This window comes from Armigeres subalbatus, chromosome 2 (assembly GCF_024139115.2).
Source record: "Armigeres subalbatus isolate Guangzhou_Male chromosome 2, GZ_Asu_2, whole genome shotgun sequence".
NCBI classification, from domain to species: Eukaryota; Metazoa; Arthropoda; class Insecta; order Diptera; family Culicidae; genus Armigeres; species Armigeres subalbatus.
The window spans coordinates 226,751,179-226,771,176 of record NC_085140.1 but is presented as its reverse complement, the minus strand read 5'-3'; the positions used below and the strand labels follow the sequence as shown (position 1 = coordinate 226,771,176).

At 37.0% G+C, this 19,998-nt stretch overlaps 1 protein-coding gene across 2 annotated transcripts in view; it reads left to right on the top strand.

Annotated features, from left to right (window-relative positions):
* Positions 1-3,289: 3,289 nt before the first annotated feature.
* LOC134211799 (cartilage oligomeric matrix protein) overlaps positions 3,290-19,998 on the top strand; it is a 35,415-nt gene continuing 18,706 nt past the window's right edge. The window contains exon 1 of one of the 2 annotated variants that reach the window (XM_062689045.1): positions 3,290-3,457. The gene's annotated coding sequence lies outside the window, so the exon portion shown is untranslated. Of the gene's footprint in view, positions 3,458-3,748; positions 3,767-19,998 lie in introns of those variants that run through there. The other variant, XM_062689046.1, reaches the window with a different exon arrangement.

The window sequence follows — 19,998 nt, the reverse complement described above, 5'->3', positions numbered from 1 at the left end:
TTGAAGAATTTTCTTCTGTCGTTTGGGCACCGTTTTATAAAAACAGTGTCTTGCGTATCGAGGCCATTCAACGCAAATTTGTACGTTTCGCCTGGAACGATCCAAATAACCTACCCAGTTACACCGACCGCTAAAGGGTACACGCACAAATTATGGGCATATCGAACCATTCACTAGTATGTGCCGCATTTTTAATCGTTGTGCAACTGAATTTGATTTTCATATCTCTCGTTCTAACCTTCGGAAAAAGTTTTGTCGAATACTTGACGCCCCTCAAACCAATACACTCTAGTTTAATGTTAGTCAGGATATTTATATATTTATATATTTTATATATTTTATCCAATTGATTATTATTATTTATTTATTCAGACTAAGGCCGAAGTGGCCTGTGCGATATATAAGAGTCTTCTCCATTCGGCTCGGTCCATGGCTACACGTCGCCAACCACGCAGTCTACGGAGGGTCCGCAAGTCATCTTCCACCTGATCGATCCACCTTGCCCGCTGCACACCTCGCCTTCTTGTGCCCGTCGGATCGTTGTCAAGAACCATTTTCACCGGGTTACTGTCCGACATTTTGGCTACGTGCCCGGCCCACCGCAGTCGTCCGATTTTCGCGGTGTGAACGATGGATGGTTCTCCCAACAGCTGATGCAACTCGTGGTTCATTCGCCTCCTCCACGTACCGTCCGCCATCTGCACCCCACCATAGATGGTACGCAGCACTTTCCTTTCGAAAACTCCAAGTGCGCGTTGGTCCTCCACGAGCATCGTCCAGGTCTCGTGTCCGTAGAGGACTACCGGTCTAATAAGCGTTTTGTAGATTATCAGTTTGGTACGGCGGCGAACTCTATTCGATCGGAGCGTCTTGCGGAGTCCAAAGTACGTACGATTTCCAGCCACTATGCGTCTCCGAATTTCTCTGCTGGTATCATTTTCGGCAGTCACCAGTGACCCCAATTACACAAATTCTTCTACCACCTCGATTTCGTCACCACCGATGCAAGCTCGCGGTGGGTGGCTCACATTGTCGTCTCTTGAACCTCTTCCTATCATGTACTTTGTCTTCGACGTGTTGATGACTAGTCCGATCCGCTTAGCTTCCCTCTTCAGTCTGATGTAGGCTTCCTCCATCTTCTCAAAGTTACGTGCCATAATATCTATGTCGTCGGCGAAGCCAAATAGCTGGACGGACTTATTGAAAATTGTACCACTCGTGTTAATCCCTGCTCTTCGTATTACACCTTCCAAAGCGATGTTGAATAGCAAACACGAAAGACCATCACCTTGCCGTAACCCTCTGCGGACTCGAGAAGGCCCCTGAAACTCGAACTACGCACATCACCCGATCCATCGTCGCTTTGATCAACCGTGTCAGTTTATCCGGAAAACCGTCTTCGTGCATTAGCTGCCATAGCTGGTCCCGATCGATTGTATCATATGCGGCTTTGAAGTCGATGAATAGATGATGTGTGGGCACGTTGTATTCGCGGCATTTCTGCAGTACTTGGCGAATGGGTCCGTGGTCCGTGGTGGAGCGTTCGCCCATAAAACCCGCCTGGTACTGCCCCACGAACTCCCTTGCAGTTGGTGCTAGTCGACGGCATAAAATTTGGGAGAGTACCTTGTAGGCGGCGTTCAGCAATGTGATTGCGCGGTAGTTGCTATAATCTAGCTTATTCTGCGGTAAAACTTCCTCCTCCCAAATCTTGGTAATGACCCAGTGCAGCGCTCTAGCCAGTGCCTCACCACCGTGTTTAAATAGCTCTCCTGGTAGTTGGTCAACCCCAGGGGCTTTATTGTTCTTAAGCCGGCCGATCTCCTCCTGGATTTCCTGGAGATCCGGAGCCGGTAAAATTATGCCCTGCGCGCACTCTTCCAGGTCCATCACCATACCGCCATCTTCGTCTGCCACATCGCCATTCAGGTGTTCTTCGTAGTGCTGCTGCCACCTTTGGATCACCTCACGCTCGTTCGTAAGAAGGTTCCCGTTTATGTCCTTGCACATATCAGGCTGTGGCACGTGCCCCTTACGTGAACGGTTTAACTTCTCATAGAACTTTCGTGTGTTATTAGCGCGGTACCAAAAATGTTCCAGCTTTGTAACCATAGTTGGATGTCAGAAAAAGAATGTACATTTTGCCAAAGAATCTTGTTTTCTCAACTTGGTATAATCATTAAACCAGAATGTTATCACGCTTTGCAAACACCTAATTAATTAATGGCAACGAAAGTGATCGGCATTCTATTATACTTGAACTTGACAATTTGCAACGACAATTCTCGGCACAGGTGATAAACTCTAGGCTGAAAAAAGTCACATATAGTTAAAAAACAAAATACCGGCACAGGCTTAAAAATTAAAGTTAAAGCAATTTTTTTTCAACACTGCCTCGTAATCGTGTTCTCAATTCTCACTCGAGAATTTCCGATGCAGCTAGTTGAAATTGAACTTAAAGATGTAATTTCAGCTTTAGATGAATGTACCGAAGCACAATAGCCGAAAATACCTACCGATACCCTAATTAATTGCCAATTTTTTTAAAACGACTTATTGACTTTTATAATCAAAGATTCCAACTTCGATTTGACAAATCTGGTAGCATATCAACACCATTAACAGGTAGTGGAAGCCTTCACCTACGTATTGATGGGATTGGTTTGCGTTAGAATGCTATCAGATTCGCCAAATCATAGTTTTAATCTTTGTTTACAAAAGTAGATAAGTCGTATTTGAAATATGTTATTGAATTGTCCACGCTGGGAGAGGGTAGTATATAAAATATATCAAAACTTGTCCTGTCTGCGTGTTATTTGGACAGCCTCCGGTAATTTTATGTCAGTTGGTTTATTTTGAAATAACATGTGCTTCGAATCCTCCCATTTGAGAAGAACAAATGGTAAATGTAAGAAACAAATACTTATTCGGGAATTCAATTTCTTCAAGCTATAACATTAATTCCATTAATTGGCTTGTAAATAGTGTCAATAAACACAAAGTGAAATTAAGTTCCGGTCATTGCAGTGTTTCAAATCGATGATCAATTCTTACATCGGTCATCAGCATATGTATATAAATAAACAGTTTCGATACATAAATATGCTGTTCTAGATATTGGCAAAAATAAAACATTTAGTTCAGTATCGATGCTACCTGTGACTAGTGTAAAATTCAAACTAAGGCACAACCACACATTTCCGACAGCGTGACACGTTTTTTTTCCTCAATATGAATACTGCCCACGATGCTCCACGGATGAAGTCAAGATGAAAAGAGATGAGAAAAAATGAATTCAGTGCGCCGCTGTGTTTCAAAGCGTCAAGTCAGATCTAATTGATTCATGTTATGCGAACGAAAGCCTAAACGAAATTAAAGTGTTGTGAAATCTGATATCTGATATTTCTAATGTTGCTAATGGATTATTAAGGAAGTGATTAAAGTGTATAGCGTCATAGTAAGTGGCAAGAAGCAATTTCAAATAGTTGATTTATACTAAGATTCAAGTATTGTGGATGCTATTATCATTAAAATAAAAAAAAATAATGAAAATAAATAAAATCTTAAATAGCATCAATTAGTTTTTAGAAAATATAACGATTTTTCTAAAACGGCGCGCACTTTTCGTACTGAATTACCTTCATAAGTTACTATCCGCAGGTTGGCGGTTACTGTGGAAGTGACATAAAACGAACAAACTAGAGTGAGCGAATATGTGCGTGCCATATGACAACAGTGCTGTTATTCCCAAACTATTGTGTTTACGGTGTGCAAACACCAGTCATTACATTATTAAATTGTGTCTTTTTATCACAAATGAGCTTTTAAACAAAAATATCATGAATTAAGTGAGTATAACATAGAAAAAGTTTCAGATGTTCAAACGGCTGCAGCAACAAAAATCCCTCGGAGTAGAGGAATAAGGAGAACAAAATCAAAACCGTTTTCAACGTGATTCTTTAATACCCACATAAATAACTAAGCGCCCACGCGTATCATACCTGTACGACTTCTTTCTTCAATATTGTGATACCGACGTTGAGTTTCTTTTATTCAGTTTCGTATGTGGGAAAATATATAGAGATAAAACTGGAGTTTCTTTTCGAGTTTTATGCATCTTTGGGCGCTTAGTGCTTAAAAATATGTTCAGGGTTATCCATTGTGATATACGGCGTCGCCTGACAAAATTATAAAATTATGCCGCGCCGCGGTAAATTTGTTGAAAATCTTGAAAACATAGCCATTCATCCAAGAGATTTCATTGGATGTTTTAAGAGAGGACACATCTTTTGATGTTGCGGTGGAAACCGAAAGAGCTCATATTGATGAATGACAAATAAATTAGCCAAGGTTTTGGTTTCATTCGATGCTTTAATAAATTTTAAATTATAGGGGAACTGTTCCGATCTCCATCTCACTGTACATATATCCATCTCATCGCTAAACAAAGAAATACGGCACCAAATTCGTCGCTTCTCTTTGTACACGCGTGCTCACTGCTGAAAAAAATCACAAAAATAATAAACAAACCAAATTCCTTTCCATTGCTTTGTTTTTGATGGGATGGAAATAGGAGCTATGAGATGAAGTGGCGAACCGTTCCCCTACATAGTGTGCCAACATTATACATATTGTGCTGCATCTATTCAGTTTTTTAACTTCTAAGATAATAGAATTTTTCATTGGTACAATACGAACCATGGAAAATAGAGGCCCAGATTTTTCTATTTACCAATGATGATAATGCCTTCATCGAAATCAAAGTGTCGTTTTGATTTATTATGAGACTGCCAAGCTGTTATTCCGAGACTAAGAAAATGTCGATGGTTTCGTGCAATACTAGACACAACTCGTAATTTGAAATTTTTTTGGAGCTAACGTTTTAGAAACTTGACTAAAAAAGGAGACTTCAAACTGTTAGTGATTATTTCGAATTCCATGGATGTTTCTTTATGAGTTGACGTAAAACCAAAAATCGAAACTTTACAAACTTTCCAAAAATTGTATGTTTTTTTTAATTAGCATGGTTTTTGATAAATTGTGTCCAAAAGACCTGCCAGAAGTAGAGCTTAGAATTTGATCGTGCTATTGAGAAAGGTTGGGTATTGATAGTAATAAAAGACAGAAACACCGTCTTTGACCAGAGGTCGTACAGACTGAACACTTAACAGTATAAGACAATTAACGAACAGGACAAAAAACACCAGTGGACCAGTGGAGAATTTTTCGTTACACGAAAAGTTTCCTCCTCATCCGGCGGGAATCACACCCACGCAGACGCACATGCGTCGTATGTTTTTTTTCTCATCTGGAGTCATTGGGAAGTTTTGCTATCTGATTTTCTGCTGTTTGAAAGATTAGGGTTGAAAAGGAATGATTGTAGCCGAAGATATTAGCAGTTAAATATTAATGATCCAGATTATCAAAAACTAATATTATCTGGTTCTGTCGCCTATATCTTGATAACTATATGGATTAGAGTACTGACATTCTGGGGTTTACTGCTTCGAACATTAGCTTTCTGATTTGATTTCTGATTCTCCATAGTACAATCGCCAGTTTCTCAGCATACCGGCCACACGCGCATTCCTCGATTCCTGACAGTCAGCGAGTGCGTGGTCTACCTGACGTCCTTTTCAAGGCTCTCTGCTACATTGCTTTTGCTGGTCTCTCCTCTCCTTTCTAACACTCCGAGAAATCGACAGTTTGCATCTTTGGACGTACACAAGGCTGTACACAAGGCCGTACTGGCCGAATCAAAGATGTGTACAAAGCTTTTTTGTCCGAGTCTGTAAGCTGCGAAACGTTAACTAGCCACGCAAACCGTAGAAAGTCCTACTTGAAGTCGCAACACGTCGTCTCACCTCACGGCTAACACCATTATCACATGTAATGAGTGTTCCAAGATATGTTCATAGAATTCATCGAAAAACTCAAATCGCATCCCATCTATTTCCACCACGGGACCAACACCGTTTGGACTGCCTTGTTCTCAGCCAGCCACTAGATATTTAGTTTTCAGACATTATGATTAGCCCTATTGTTTCACTCTTCCGTTTAAAGGGCACGAAAGTATCTTTCAAATTGCACCTTCCAGAGCTTAATAGCAGATTAAAGAGTGCATCGCCCTGCTTCAATCCATCCAACGTTATGAACGAATCGGATGTCTCACCAGATATTCTGACGCTCGATTCGGACCCATCCAGCGACACACGAATCAGCCTCATAATCCTTGTTAAACAGCTGTGTTCTACGTTCATCCGTTTATCTGAGTCATACGCTGCCTTGAATTTCATTAACAGATGATGAGTCCGCAAGCTGCTCTATTGCTAAGCAACGCCCTCCCCGACAGTTGCTGTATGTTCAGCCGCACAGCTAGAACTGGTGATGCTGGACAGTAGATGGATTCAAATTTTGACTTTTTTGCTCCCTTATGCTTAAACGATTGTATTTACCATTTCAATAGTTCTTCTAAACTTTTAGCTGATCTGGATGTACAGGGTGATTAGGGTTACTTGTCAGTGTTTGACAACAATGACCTTTATCAATGTTCTCAAAACACGGGTATAACTCTCTTTTTTTCTTTAAAGGTAAAGTGATGGAATACTCAATTATTCCTGATGAGTTTTATGTGTTTTCTTTTGTTTCAAAAATTAATAATAAAAATAAACTAAAATAATGGAAATTTAATCAAAATGGTGAAAATAATGCATCACCCAAGCAACACAACTTGTTGTATACAAGTTTATATTGCACATATAGTACATAGTATCATGTATTTCTTTATGTGCTCATCATTTTTCATGCTTATCATGTTTCTTACGTTTATATGCCCAAAAAAGCGCAAAAAATGGCGTCTAATAAAATATCGTTCTTGTTATAAAATATGTTTTTATTTCGATCTGTATTACTAGTATATATGTCTTATATGAGCATTATATGACATACTATAACAAATGAAGTAATGAAAACGTTATGAAATGCTTTTATAATACATACTAGCTTTATGTACCCGGCCTTGCTCGGAATTGCCAGTTTGGTTTGCAGTTTTATTTTAAAATCGGAAAATGATAAAACCAACAGTCAACAGGGTAATTGTGTTTACTTATTTATATTTTATCATTTGATTAAAAGAAGGCTTTTAGAAACACTGACTGATTTTGAAGAAGGGATCGTGGGTTTGAAAAGTCTTATTCCAGGCAAACGTCTTTTTCTAAAGAAGGAAAAACATCCATCGATGCCATATTCCGGGCAAACGCATATTTTTAAAGAAGGGATCACACCAACCATTGCCTTATTCCGGGCAAAAGCCTACTTTTAAAGAAGCAACACATCCACCATTCAGAAGGAAACACATTAATCATTGCCTTTCACTGGGCATACCATTATTCCGATGAAGGGTAACAATTATGATTGTTTTATACCTATGCAAGATTTTTCTGATGCTGTTCTTAATTATCCCAAATGTCCTTCATGTCGAATGACCTTAGGGCAAATAGTGTTATGTTAATGGCCTGCTATATTCAGGAATATGTCATATTCAGGGAAATGTCATATTCTGGGATATGTGTATCGGGAAGTATCATTTTTGGCAAATATCATTTTCGTTAGAGTCATTTTTGGGGAAATGTTATTACCGGGAAAATGTTATTGTCGAGGATTTTCTATTTTTAAGGAATTTGGGCAATTTGTTTTCGGAGCATTGTACAATGTCAAAGAACCTCGGATGTACTAAATAAGAGGGATTTTAAATTAAGTCGTTTTCTAAACAATACCCAACCCCAATAACCCCCTCTCCCATTCCAAAAGTTCCTTCCAGCCTCTATATAATAGTTTCTTTTGGGTAGAGATTACGTGTTTGGTTTGAATTGACCCATGCGATAAAAGGTATACTAAACTGTTCGTTCAATAAATATACAATCCCTCTCATTCAGCTATGACACTTCTACCCAGTCTGATATAGTCTTCCTTAGACAGATAATATGGGTTCCAAATTTGGTGGACATCGATAAATGGGTTCAGAAGTCATGCTGAATTCATCGATAACTAAGCAATACCCCTATCCCACACCCTCCCCTTTTTAAAATGACTTACTCATATCCACTAAAATCGCTTCCTTAGGACAGAAAATATTTGTTACAAATTTGGTTCAAATCGGTCATGAGGCTCAAGATTTATATTGAGTTGATCGATTGCTAAACAATACCTCTCCCCTCATACCCTCTCTCTTTTGTAAAGATCATCCCTAACCTCCTATCGTCGTCTCCTTATGATAATGAATTTATGTTCCGAATTTGTTTGAAATCGGCCAAGGGGTTCAGAAGTTACACTGAGTTGCTCAATAAGTAAGCAATACTCCTCCTACCAACACCCTCTCTCTTTTCCAAAGAGCATCATTAACCCTCCTATCGTCGTCTCCTAAAAATAAAGAATTTGTGTTCCAAATTCGGTTGAAATCGGCCAAGGGAATCAGAATTTACACTGAGGTGATCGATAACTTAGCAAAACACCTCCCCTCACACCCTCCTCCTTTTCCAAAGAGCATGCTTAACCCCATATCGTCCCCTCCTTAAGATAAAGAATTTGTGTTCCAATTTTGGTTGAAATCGGCCTAGGGGCTCAGATGTTACACTGAGTTGATCGATAACTAAGCAGTACCCTTTCCCCCACACCCTCCCCTTTTCCAAAGAGCATGATCTACCCCCCTATCGCCCTCCTTAAGATAAAGAATGTGTGTTCCAAATTTGGTTGAAATCGGCCAAAGGGTTCAGAAGTTACACTGAGTTGATCAATAAATAAGCAATGCCTCTCCCCCCACACCCTCCCCATTTTCCAAAGAACATTCTTAACCCCCTATCGTCCCCTCTGTAAGATAAAGAATTTGTGTTCCAAATTTAGTTGAAATCGGCCAAAGGGTTCAGAAGTTACACTGAGTTCATCGATAACTAAGAAAAACCCCTCCCCCCACACCCTCACCCTTTTTCAAAATGCATGTTTAACCACCCTATCACCTCCTCCTTAAGATAAAGAATGTGTGTTACAAATTTGGTTGAGATCGGCCAAGGGGTTCAGAAGGTACACTGAGTTGATCGATGATTAAGCAATACACCTCCCCCCACACCATCCCCCTTTTCCAAACAGCATCCAAAGCCCCCCTATCGTCGTTTCCTTAAGATAAAGAATGTGTGTTCCAAATTTGGTTGAGATCGGTCAATGCGTTCAGAAGTTATGCTGGAACATACATACAAACATACATACAAACATACAAACATTGAGTTTTATATATATGGATTAATATGTTATATATTAGTTATAATTTATGTTACAATTACTAATATGTTGTTAATGAGTTATACAAATGTTTGAAATATGAAATATTCCCAAGTGTATTTTCAGCTGTGCAATAATTACGGCATGAGAGAAATGAAATCTTTTTTCATTTATATATTTATAATTTGATAACTTAATGGCCATCCATTATGCACATAAAGTGGATTAACAACAAGTTTATTTAAATTAAATACTAAGTTCGTACTTAGTACAAACATGTTGTTTTTCCTTGCCGTTCAAGATTTATTGTGCAACTTTCCATTATACTTGCTGTAAATTCTTAGGACATTTATAAAAGTAAAGAAAGCATTCAACACATTTTATTTATTGTCATATATTCTGTGGAACATGCGAATGGAGTCTTTTAGAAGACATCACAGTGCCAATCTAAATGATTGTTACAGGTCGTAAAAATTAGCTTCACAGAAAAACTGCAATAATTATGATTTCCATATATCGATGATTCCCTTCTATATAGACTTGTAGCATAGGGTCAACTGGAATCAAAAATCACAATCAATCATATAGTTCCTTTCGAAAACCCCATTATTTGTACATGTTTGTGTTCATATATTTAAATTACTACTTTTCTGGAAGAACAAAAACAAATGTTTTTAAGAGGACTCGTATTTTTTATCATAATTTCGAGTCGGGTCATTTTTCAATAGAATAATAGGATTTTAACATGCTAGGTTAACGTAATACCGAAAGCACGAAAAAATATCAAATCATCATCATAATACAAATACCATTCCCACAACAGATGAATTTGACAAACGATCATACTGCGTTTGTAGAGCCCAATTGATTGGTAGAACACCACTATTGAGAATTTACTTTTGGAAAAATCCCTTTTTCTGTACGAAAAAGGGGAAAAGAATGAATTACATCTTCTTCTTCTTCTTCTTCTTCTTATTGGCATTACATCCCCACACTGGGACAGAGCCGCCTCGCAGCTTAGTGTTCATTAAGCACTTCCACAGCTATTAATGCGAGGTTTCTAAGCCAGGTTACCATTTTCGCATATGTATATCATAAGGCTAACACGATGATACTTTTATGCCCAGGGAAGTCGAGACAATTTCCAATCCGAAAATTGCCTTGACCGGCACCGGAAATCGAACCCAGCCACCCTCAGCATGGTCTTGCTTTGTAGCCGCGCGTCTTACCGCACGGCTAAAGAGGGCCCACAATGAATCACATACAGTGGCTAGTACCTGCCGCTGCCAGCATCCAGGCGCTAACGTAAATGTGAAAACAGCCACCATGAGTTAACCGGCTGAAGTTTGTATGGCGAAAGACATCTAACGCGGGTTTTCTCAACAGTAGGAACTTTTCACAAAAAACTATTTAGTACATAGTTATGTAGGAAGGTGTGCGCTACTACGCCTACCAAATATTTTTTGATTAAGGTGCTTATTTTCAAGATATTAAACTTTAGATGCCTTTCACCATACTGATTTCCGAAAGTTAGCTCCTAGTGTGCCGCTGTAAGCACGCTCAAAGTAATCGATTCATTGTTTTTCACTTAATTCATTCTAAACGAGACATATTTTTTGGTAAAGTATCAGCCAACACTGTGTTTTCTCTTCCAATTCGAATCATTTCCTTGTTATACAAGGATGTTGTAACTACGATCAATATTAACCACAGCTTGGATGCAGCTTTATAACATATTTAAAACATGCTACATGCTTACAAAATTGTTAGATTCTTATACAACATTTGTATAAGAATCTAGCAATTTCGCACATGCCCAGATCTTATACGGGTTTTGGTAGATTCTTATACACAATTGTTAGAAAATCTAACAACCGTCGGTTGGGTGTAGTTGTTATGAGTGAGTTATTTTAACATAGTTATAACCATTTTTAGTAGCTTCAAAATATACTTAGAAAAAAACATATCATAAAAATTGACAGATTTTGAAATCAATTCCCAATTAACCACGAACTGCCGAAGATGATAATATTTTAATCAAGCGATAAAACATCACAAATGGAATATGAAATAAAAGTTCTCTTCAGCTCGAAATTTACAAGTTGATATGGATAATATTTGATTAAAATCAAACTTTTATTATTTTAAAGCTTGCGTTTCGATTTTGCATACATTAACAACTGATAACCAACTCTACTCACCCTGTAATTGACGTGTCATTCGAAGTTTGTATGGAAATTACTATGCGAATTGCCTCTTACGCAAAAGATCATTCTGTGGCGATGAATAAAATGAACGCATCGACTTCACAGAATAGCTCATAAGCTAAAAGTCTGTTGTTATTGCGCCACGCCATTTTAAATGTTTAGTGCAACTCTGGCGAATTTTTGTGTAGACGCTGATCTCAAACCTAAACCCTTGCAGTTAGGGTAAGACGGTATAATATGCCCCCCACCTAAGGGAACTCCTTAAAAACTTTTTACTTTTCAAAGCAATTTATGCTAACTTTGTGTTATTTGGTAGTCTAGTAAGCCGCAAATGCATTGCCCGTGAGTAGTCATATGAAAATATTACAGATAACACGTAGGGGAGATACGTATGAAATGCGCCGGTCGGGTAAAATGCGCCACCATGTTTTCTTGGTTATTAACCCAAATTTTGTCTCAAAATCGTGAGCGGCTGAAGCCAAAAAACATTTGTGAGCCGTTACGCAAAAAAACTGTGTCAAAAACTCTGCGTTTAAATTTAAAAAAATAAAATGTTTTTTTGGCTCTTTCCGATGCAATTTCGGTGTTTACGTCAACAATGCTTTTTCTTCAAATACAAAAAAATATTTTCTCCTCTTTTTTATTAGTCTAAAATATTGACTACCTTAAAGTATAAGACTGACACTAATCTTTTGCAAAATAGTGTGACAATTTTAGTGAAAAATATTGCCCAGCGTCGTCCATTTTAAATGAAAATGCAACATTTTGGTATAAAATCGTTTTCTTGTAATATTGTTGTTTTTGCCTTTCTCGTACAACAAAGTTGTACCAGAAGGCTATAATTTCCCTCCAAAAGCCAAATTTTGATAGAAGGCTCGGAGACCCATAGTGTTATATACCAATCGACTCAGCTCGAAAAACTGAGCACATGTCTGACTGTGTGTGTGTGTGTGTGTAGCCTATGATTTTTTATTGTTAAACACGTTTCATATAGAAGGACTTGACCGATTCGAGTGCAACTAGTTTCATTCGACGGAGAAACTTTCCTAGTTGGACACTATTGTTTTTGTTTGCTAATAACTCATTCGATTTGAATAATATTTCTATTTTTCTTTTAACAAATACGCTGTTTACATGCACACTTTAAGTCATTAATCAATTTAGCCATGACGCAATCCATTACTCTCATAACAATTGCTTAAAAATTACTCAATTATTGAGTAATTTATAAGCAGCGTGATAGAGTTGCATTAAATATTTTAACCGCCAAGATGTAGGCAATTAGCACAGCATTTACAACATTAATTCGAATCCAACATATCGAATCGAGAAAGGCATAATCACCACTTGGGGATAAATTTGGGTTTTTTTTTAAATGGTTGGACCATATAATGACTGATACGCTAGAATATTGATGAACACTTCGAAATTACACTATTTCGGATGAAATCACCATTAAATTAAGAGATTAGCTTAAGGGGCGCATATTGACCGCATCTCCCCTAATAAAGCTTTTTTGAAAAGCCGTGAATTAATGGATTTCAAAAAGTGCCTGGGCAATACGCCCCACCTTAACCAAAGACCTTTCACAGCCCTTTATTAGTATTTTATCAATTCCACAATAGAAAGGTTGCAAATCCTTATGTGCTTGACATTGAAAAACCAACATAAGTCCATTTAAGCAGGTTTGAATTACATTCCAATTGTTTCCATATAATTTGGAAGCAACTGCTGCAAGCTCGCCGCGCTTATGTCCAGTTGGTAAGAGCATATCGTCCTGCCTACACTAGGGCGTTTTGACCAGTGAAACATATTTTTGAAAAACGGTACATTTTTGAAGATGGAAGCAATTTTATATCATGTTAACCACTGAGAAAAGTTATTTTGTTGCCCAACTGAGTGTTCCAGTGCAAGTTTTGCGGACAGTATGCTAGCGTCGCTCCAGAATGTTGAGCAAACAAACATTGAAAGTTACATCAAAATGTAACTTTTTGTATTTTGGGGCGCATTATACCATATTACCCTAACTATTCCTCGACAATGGACTAGGGAAAATGAATAAATTATTTACTTGGTGGAATCGCAGATTACCGCTGGGCTTTGCTAGGCACACATTTAAAGTCTACGACAACGAGAAAACTGCATGTGAATTTTGTTTTATCATTATTCAACTTAAATATTAAAACAAAAACAATGTGTGATTTATTTTCTGCTGCAACGTACCCTCATTCCGCGATTACGATAATTATGGTTTACGATAACTCATGGTTTCTAAATTACAGTTCTTTGATAATTCCGCATGCAGAACAAGCATTTTTTTAAGAACAAGCAGTAAAATTGACAAATCGTTCGCCTTAGGCAATTTACAGATCTTTCGGTAATTTATTCGTTTACCGAAACCATTACCGACTGTACAGTTGTTGAGAATTCAGAAAGAATTACCGAAGTCGGCAATTCTGGCTGAGTGTGTGAGTTGCCTCTGTGTAGTGCCTACCACTTCTCGCGCTGATTTGCTCACCGCTCCATAGATCGTTGATGTTGTCGCTAGCGTTGATTGCACTTATCCATCCGTTCGTCGATCTTCTAACGCATCGTTCGCTGCGGTTTTTCGTTCAATACAGTTGTCAACCATGATCGAATTTTACTGACAACGAGGTAGTAATCAGAGTCAATGTTGACCTCTAAATGTCCGCACATCGATAACATCCGAGAAATGGCGACCATCCACCAGAACATGGTCTATGTCAGGGCTGCCCAACGTACGGCCCGCGGGCCGGATGCGCCCTCGGCTCGTTTTTTTTGTGGCCCGTGAGCCGTAGCAGAAACTTCATAACCGGCCCACAAGCTTATCTATGTGGCTCGAGAAGCTTTTTTTATCAGTTATTATTGAACATCGTAAAATATCATTGGTTGGAAAAAATGGTCTTGCAATCTAGTAATTTACTTTTATTGTATTCCAATAATTTCATTTTGAATTTGAAACGACATATTCAACATATTTTGAAATGGCTGCATGAAGAGACCCCATGAAACGTAAAAGCTGAAAGCTCCTTTGAAAACTTAAATAGCCGTATATATAACTGATGGCGCCGGCATCGGCAGTAACGGGAAAGAACGCTGTCATCGTGACACTTCCAAAAAAGGAAAAAACAATCACAGTGGCATGATTTTCCCCGCACATTGCATTATTCACTAAGAAAATCTATTTGAGAAAACGATCAATATTCTTGAAATACTGAAGCTCGACATTAAACTTTATCAACGCGAGGAATCCACCACCACCAATTCTAAATAATGTTGACGGAAATGGAGGCAGAATACGGAGATTTGCTGCATTATTGCTTTTCTTCTAATAAACCGTTTTACCAGGCTTAAAAGATTTTATCGCACGATTTGATAAAGATAAACCAATGCCCAAACTGGTAGATCTTAAATAGGCGAATGACTTAGCTTTTGTGGTAGATATTACCAAAAATTTCAATGACTTGAACGGGAAGCTGCAAGAAATGGATCAACATGTCGAACTTTTATTAGCCAATGTTAAAGATTTTGTAACGAAATTGGCAAATTGGTTGCAGTTGCAGAATTAGCACATCTGAAAATATTGTTTTCGTGTATGCTGCAAGTGAGCAAAGGTGAAAAACTACTTTTCGCTGTTGCCTGTCATTTGCTTTTGGAGTTATGTGCCCCTGAAAGTGCTACGTGGTTTTGAAGGTGGATTCCAACGCGATTCACCATAATGATGTTCGAACAGATTATCGATATCCAATACGACGACGAGCTCAAATCTAAATAGCAGAAAGAAAACAGCTCACATAAGGTATTTCTCTCTACGGTCGGAAGCACATAACAAAAATTTTGAATCCTGTTTGCGAATTTTGGTCACTTGAACGAAAACAATACGAGTCGATTATTGGAGGCAACAAGTTTATGTTTCTCATTAAATTGCCATCCAAAATACCTGTTACCAAAAAAAGGAATTTTTGAATGCAATACATCCGTGTTTAGTTATTCTCTAATTTTTTTTTACCATTCTGGAAAATAAGAAAAAAAAAAATGATTATTTTGAACATATATAAAAAATAAAATATAAAAAAAAATCTGGCCCTCCAGCAGGTCCAATTTGGGAATCTCGAGCTCATTCAGCAGCCAGCCTGAACATGTTCGGGTTCGCTATGATTGCTGCCTTGAGAGCGCTGTTCGAAACTCCATAAGTCCCTGGAGCTTTGTTCGTTTACCAGGGACTTGGCCACCACGAGTAACTCTTTATTCGTCACCGGAGCCACCATTTCGGTCGCACCCATATTGTCTTGTGATGCAGGCGGCCAGGGACTTGTGGCTCGGGACGGGAAGAGTACCTCGATAATCCTCGCCATCCTATCCGGGGACCGTTCGGGGGGTGAAGAGCTTCCTTTGGTCTTGGCCATCACTATCCTGTACGCGTCACCCAGCGGATTCGCGTTGGCTTCTTCGCATAGCCACGACCGGCTTACGAGCAACTAGGTCAGACGATAGCCTATCGATCATCTGATTGAACTGTTCTAATGGCCACCGTGGTGGGGCATAGCAGCTATGGTTGTAGGACAAAAGGTGGAAGGTCAAAAGGTCGAAAGGACAAAAGGTCGAAGGGTCAAAAAGTCGAAGGGACAAAAGGTCGAAACAAAAAAACTGCATCAAATGGTCGAAATGACGAAAGGTCTTTCTTTTTTCTTCCTTCTTTCTTGATTCTTCTTCCTGTTTCCTTCTATTCTCTTCCTTCTTCCTTTTCCTTTCTTACTTCATATGCTTCCTTCCTTTAATTATTTTTTCTTCTTTCTTACTTCTTCCTTCCATATTTCACCTTCTTTATTTCTAACTTCTTTCTTTTTTCTTCTTTTCTTCCTTCTTTCCTTCATCTTTCTTTCTTCTTTCTTTTTTTCTTCCTTCTTTTTTCCTTTTTACTTCCTACTTGCTTTCTTCTTTCTTTCTTCTTTTTTCCTCCTTTTCTCCTACTATCTTCCTTATTTCTTCTCTCTTTCTTGTTTCTCTCTCCCCTTTTTTCTTCCTTTTTGTTTCCTGTTTTTCTTCCTTCTTTCTTTTTACTTTCTTCCTTTTTTTCCTTCTTTACTCTTTCTTTTTTGCTTCTCTCTTCCTTTTTTCATCCTCCATTCATCTTTTCCTCTTCCTTTTTTCCATTTTTCTTGTTTTTTTTTTCTACTTTCTTTTTTTTCTTTTTTATTTCATCCTCCTTTCCTTCTTTCTTTCTTCTTTCTTTCTTCTTTCTTTCTTCTTTCTTTCTTCTTTCTTTCTTCTTTCTTTCTTCTTTCTTTCTTCTTTCTTTCTTCTTTCTTTCTTCTTTCTTTCTTCTTTCTTTCTTCTTTCTTTCTTCTTTCTTTCTTCTTTCTTTCTTCTTTCTTTCTTCTTTCTTTCTTCTTTCTTTCTTCTTTCTTTCTTCTTTCTTTCTTCTTTCTTTCTTCTTTCTTTCTTCTTTCTTTCTTCTTTTTTTCTTCTTTCTTTCTTCTTTCTTTCTTTCTTCTTTCTTTCTTTCTTCTTTCTTTCTTCTTTCTTTCTTCTTTCTTTCTTCTTTCTTTCTTCTTTCTTTCTTCTTTCTTTCTTCTTTCTTTCTTCTTTCTTTCTTCTTTCTTTCTTCTTTCTTTCTTCTTTCTTTCTTCTTTCTTTCTTCTTTCTTTCTTCTTTCTTTCTTCTTTCTTTCTTCTTTCTTTCTTCTTTCTTTCTTCTTTCTTTCTTCTTTCTTTCTTCTTTCTTTCTTCTTTCTTTCTTCCTTATTTCTTCTTTCTTTCTTCTTTCTTTCTTCTTTCTTTCTTCTTTCTTTCTTCTTACTTTCTTCTTTCCTTCTTCTTTCTTTCTTCTTTCTTTCTTCTTTCTTTATTCTTTCTTTCTTCTTTCTTTCTTCTTTCTTTCTTCTTTCTTTCTTCTTTCTTTCTTCTTTCTTTCTTCTTTCTTTCTTCTTTCTTTCTTCTTTCTTTCTTCTTTCTTTCTTTTATCTTTTATCGTTCTTCCTGCTTCCTTTCTTCGTTCTTCCTGGTTCCTTTCTTCCGTTTTCTTCTTTTTTTTCTTCCGTCTTTATTCCTTATTTCCCCTTCTTTCTTCCTAATTTTTCCTTCTTTTTCCTTCTTTCTTCAAACTTCCTTTTTCTTTTTTCCTCCTTTCTTTTTTCATTCTTCTCTTTTCCTTTTCTCTTTCTTCCTTCATTCACCCTACTTTCTTTCTTCTTCCTACTTTCTTTTTTCTTTCTTTTTTCTTTCCTTTTTTCTTCCTTCATGCATCCTTCTTTCTTCCTTCTTCCTTTCATCCTTTTTTAATCCTTATTTCTTACTTCTTTCTTTCTTCTTTCTTCCTTATTTCTCTTTTCTTTGTTCCTTATTTCTTCCATCTTTCTTCTTTTGTTTTGCTTCATTGTGTATTCTCTCCTTCTTCTTCCTTCCTTCTTTCTTCCTTCTTCTATTTTCCTTTTTTTTCCTTCTTTCGGTCGGGGTTCTGCCCAAACGCACTTTTTACTTTCTTCCTTTTTTTCCTTCTTTACTCTTTCTTTTTTGCTTCTCTCTTCCTTTTTTCATCCTCCATTCATCTTTTCCTCTTCCTTTTTTCCATTTTTCTTGTTTTTTTTTCTACTTTCTTTTTTTTCTTTTTTATTTCATCCTCCTTTCCTTCTTTCTTTCTTCTTTCTTTCTTCTTTCTTTCTTCTTTCTTTCTTCTTTCCTTCTTCTTTCTTTCTTCTTTCTTTCTTCTTTCTTTCTTCTTTCTTTCTTCTTTCTTTCTTCTTTCTTTCTTCTTTCTTTCTTCTTTCTTTCTTCTTTCTTTCTTCTTTCTTTCTTCTTTCTTTCTTCTTTCTTTCTTCTTTCTTTCTTCTTTCTTTCTTCTTTCTTCTTTCTTTCTTCTTCTTTCTTTCTTTTTTCTTTCTTCCTTCTTTCTTCTTTCTTCTTCTTTCTTCTTTCTTTCTTTCTTCTTTCTTCTTCTTTCTTTCTTCTTTCTTCTTCTTCTTTCTTCCTTTCTTTCTTCTTTCTTTCTTTCTTCTTTCTTTCTTCTTTCTTTCTTCTTTTTTTCTTCTTTGTTTCTTCTTTCTTTCTCCTTTCTTTCTTCTTTCTTTCTTCATTCTTCTTTTTCTCTTCCTTCCTTCTTTTTTCTTCCTTCTTTATTCTTTCTTTCTTCTTTTTTTTCTTATTTCTTCTTTCTTTCTTTCTTTCTTTCTTCGTTCTTCCTTCTTCCTTTCTTCCTTTTTACTTCTTTCTTTCTTCTTTCTTTCTTCTTTCTTTCTTCTTTCTTTCTTCTTTCTTTCTTCTTTCTTTCTTCTTACTTTCTTCTTTCCTTCTTCTTTCTTTCTTCTTTCTTTCTTCTTTCTTTATTCTTTCTTTCTTCTTTCTTTCTTCTTTCTTTCTTCTTTCTTTCTTCTTTCTTTCTTCTTTCTTTCTTCTTTCTTTCTTCTTTCTTTCTTCTTTCTTTCTTCTTTCTTTCTTCTTTCTTTCTTTTATCTTTTATCGTTCTTCCTGCTTCCTTTCTTCGTTCTTCCTGGTTCCTTTCTTCCGTTTTTCTTCTTTTTTTCTTCCGTCTTTATTCCTTATTTCCCCCTTCTTTCTTCCTCATTTTTTCCTTCTTTTTTCCTTCTTTCTTCAAACTTCCTTTTTTCTTTTTTCCTCCTTTCTTTTTTCATTCTTCTCTTTTCCTTTTCTCTTTCTTCCTTCATTCACCCTACTTTCTTTCTTCTTCCTACTTTCTTTTTTCTTTCTTTTTTCTTTCCTTTTTTCTTCCTTCATGCATCCTTCTTTCTTCCTTCTTCCTTTCATCCTTTTTTAATCCTTATTTCTTACTTCTTTCTTTCTTCTTTCTTCCTTATTTCTCTTTTCTTTGTTCCTTATTTCTTCCATCTTTCTTCTTTTTTCCTGTTACATACTTGCTTCCTCCTTCTTTCTTTTGTTTTGCTTCATTGTGTATTCTCTCCTTCTTCTTCCTTCCTTCTTTCTTCCTTCTTCTATTTCTGCCAAAACGCACCAAGCGGCTTTTTAACTGAATTATAATATTTTATTCGTAAAACGGAAGCGGAAATCATTTAATATCAATTTATGTGTTCGTTTGTTGTAGGATATCCTTAATTATGAGGTTGAGATATATCCGATACGATTTATGATCACTTAAATCTGATAAACGAAATCTTTGACAGAAAAATGGGTGATTTTTTGTTGGCGCTTGGTGCGATTTGGCTGAACCCCGGCCATATGATTCCTCCTTTCTTCTTTCTTCCTTTTCACTTCTTATGTACATCTCACTTCTTACTTCTCTGTGCCTCACTTCTCACATCACATGTCTCTCTTGTCACTGTTTACTTCTTATTTGAATTATTTGTTTGAGAAACTGCATAAGTCCGATTTACACAATTTCGAGAAAACAACAAAAAACTGTTTTTGAACAAATTTGCACCGAATCTTTCGATTTATTCGATACAGATCAACAGTTTTTGGCAAAACTCAAAACCCTGGGGCACTTTCAGTGCAAAAAATGTAAGCAGTACTCCACAATTGCTCTTCAA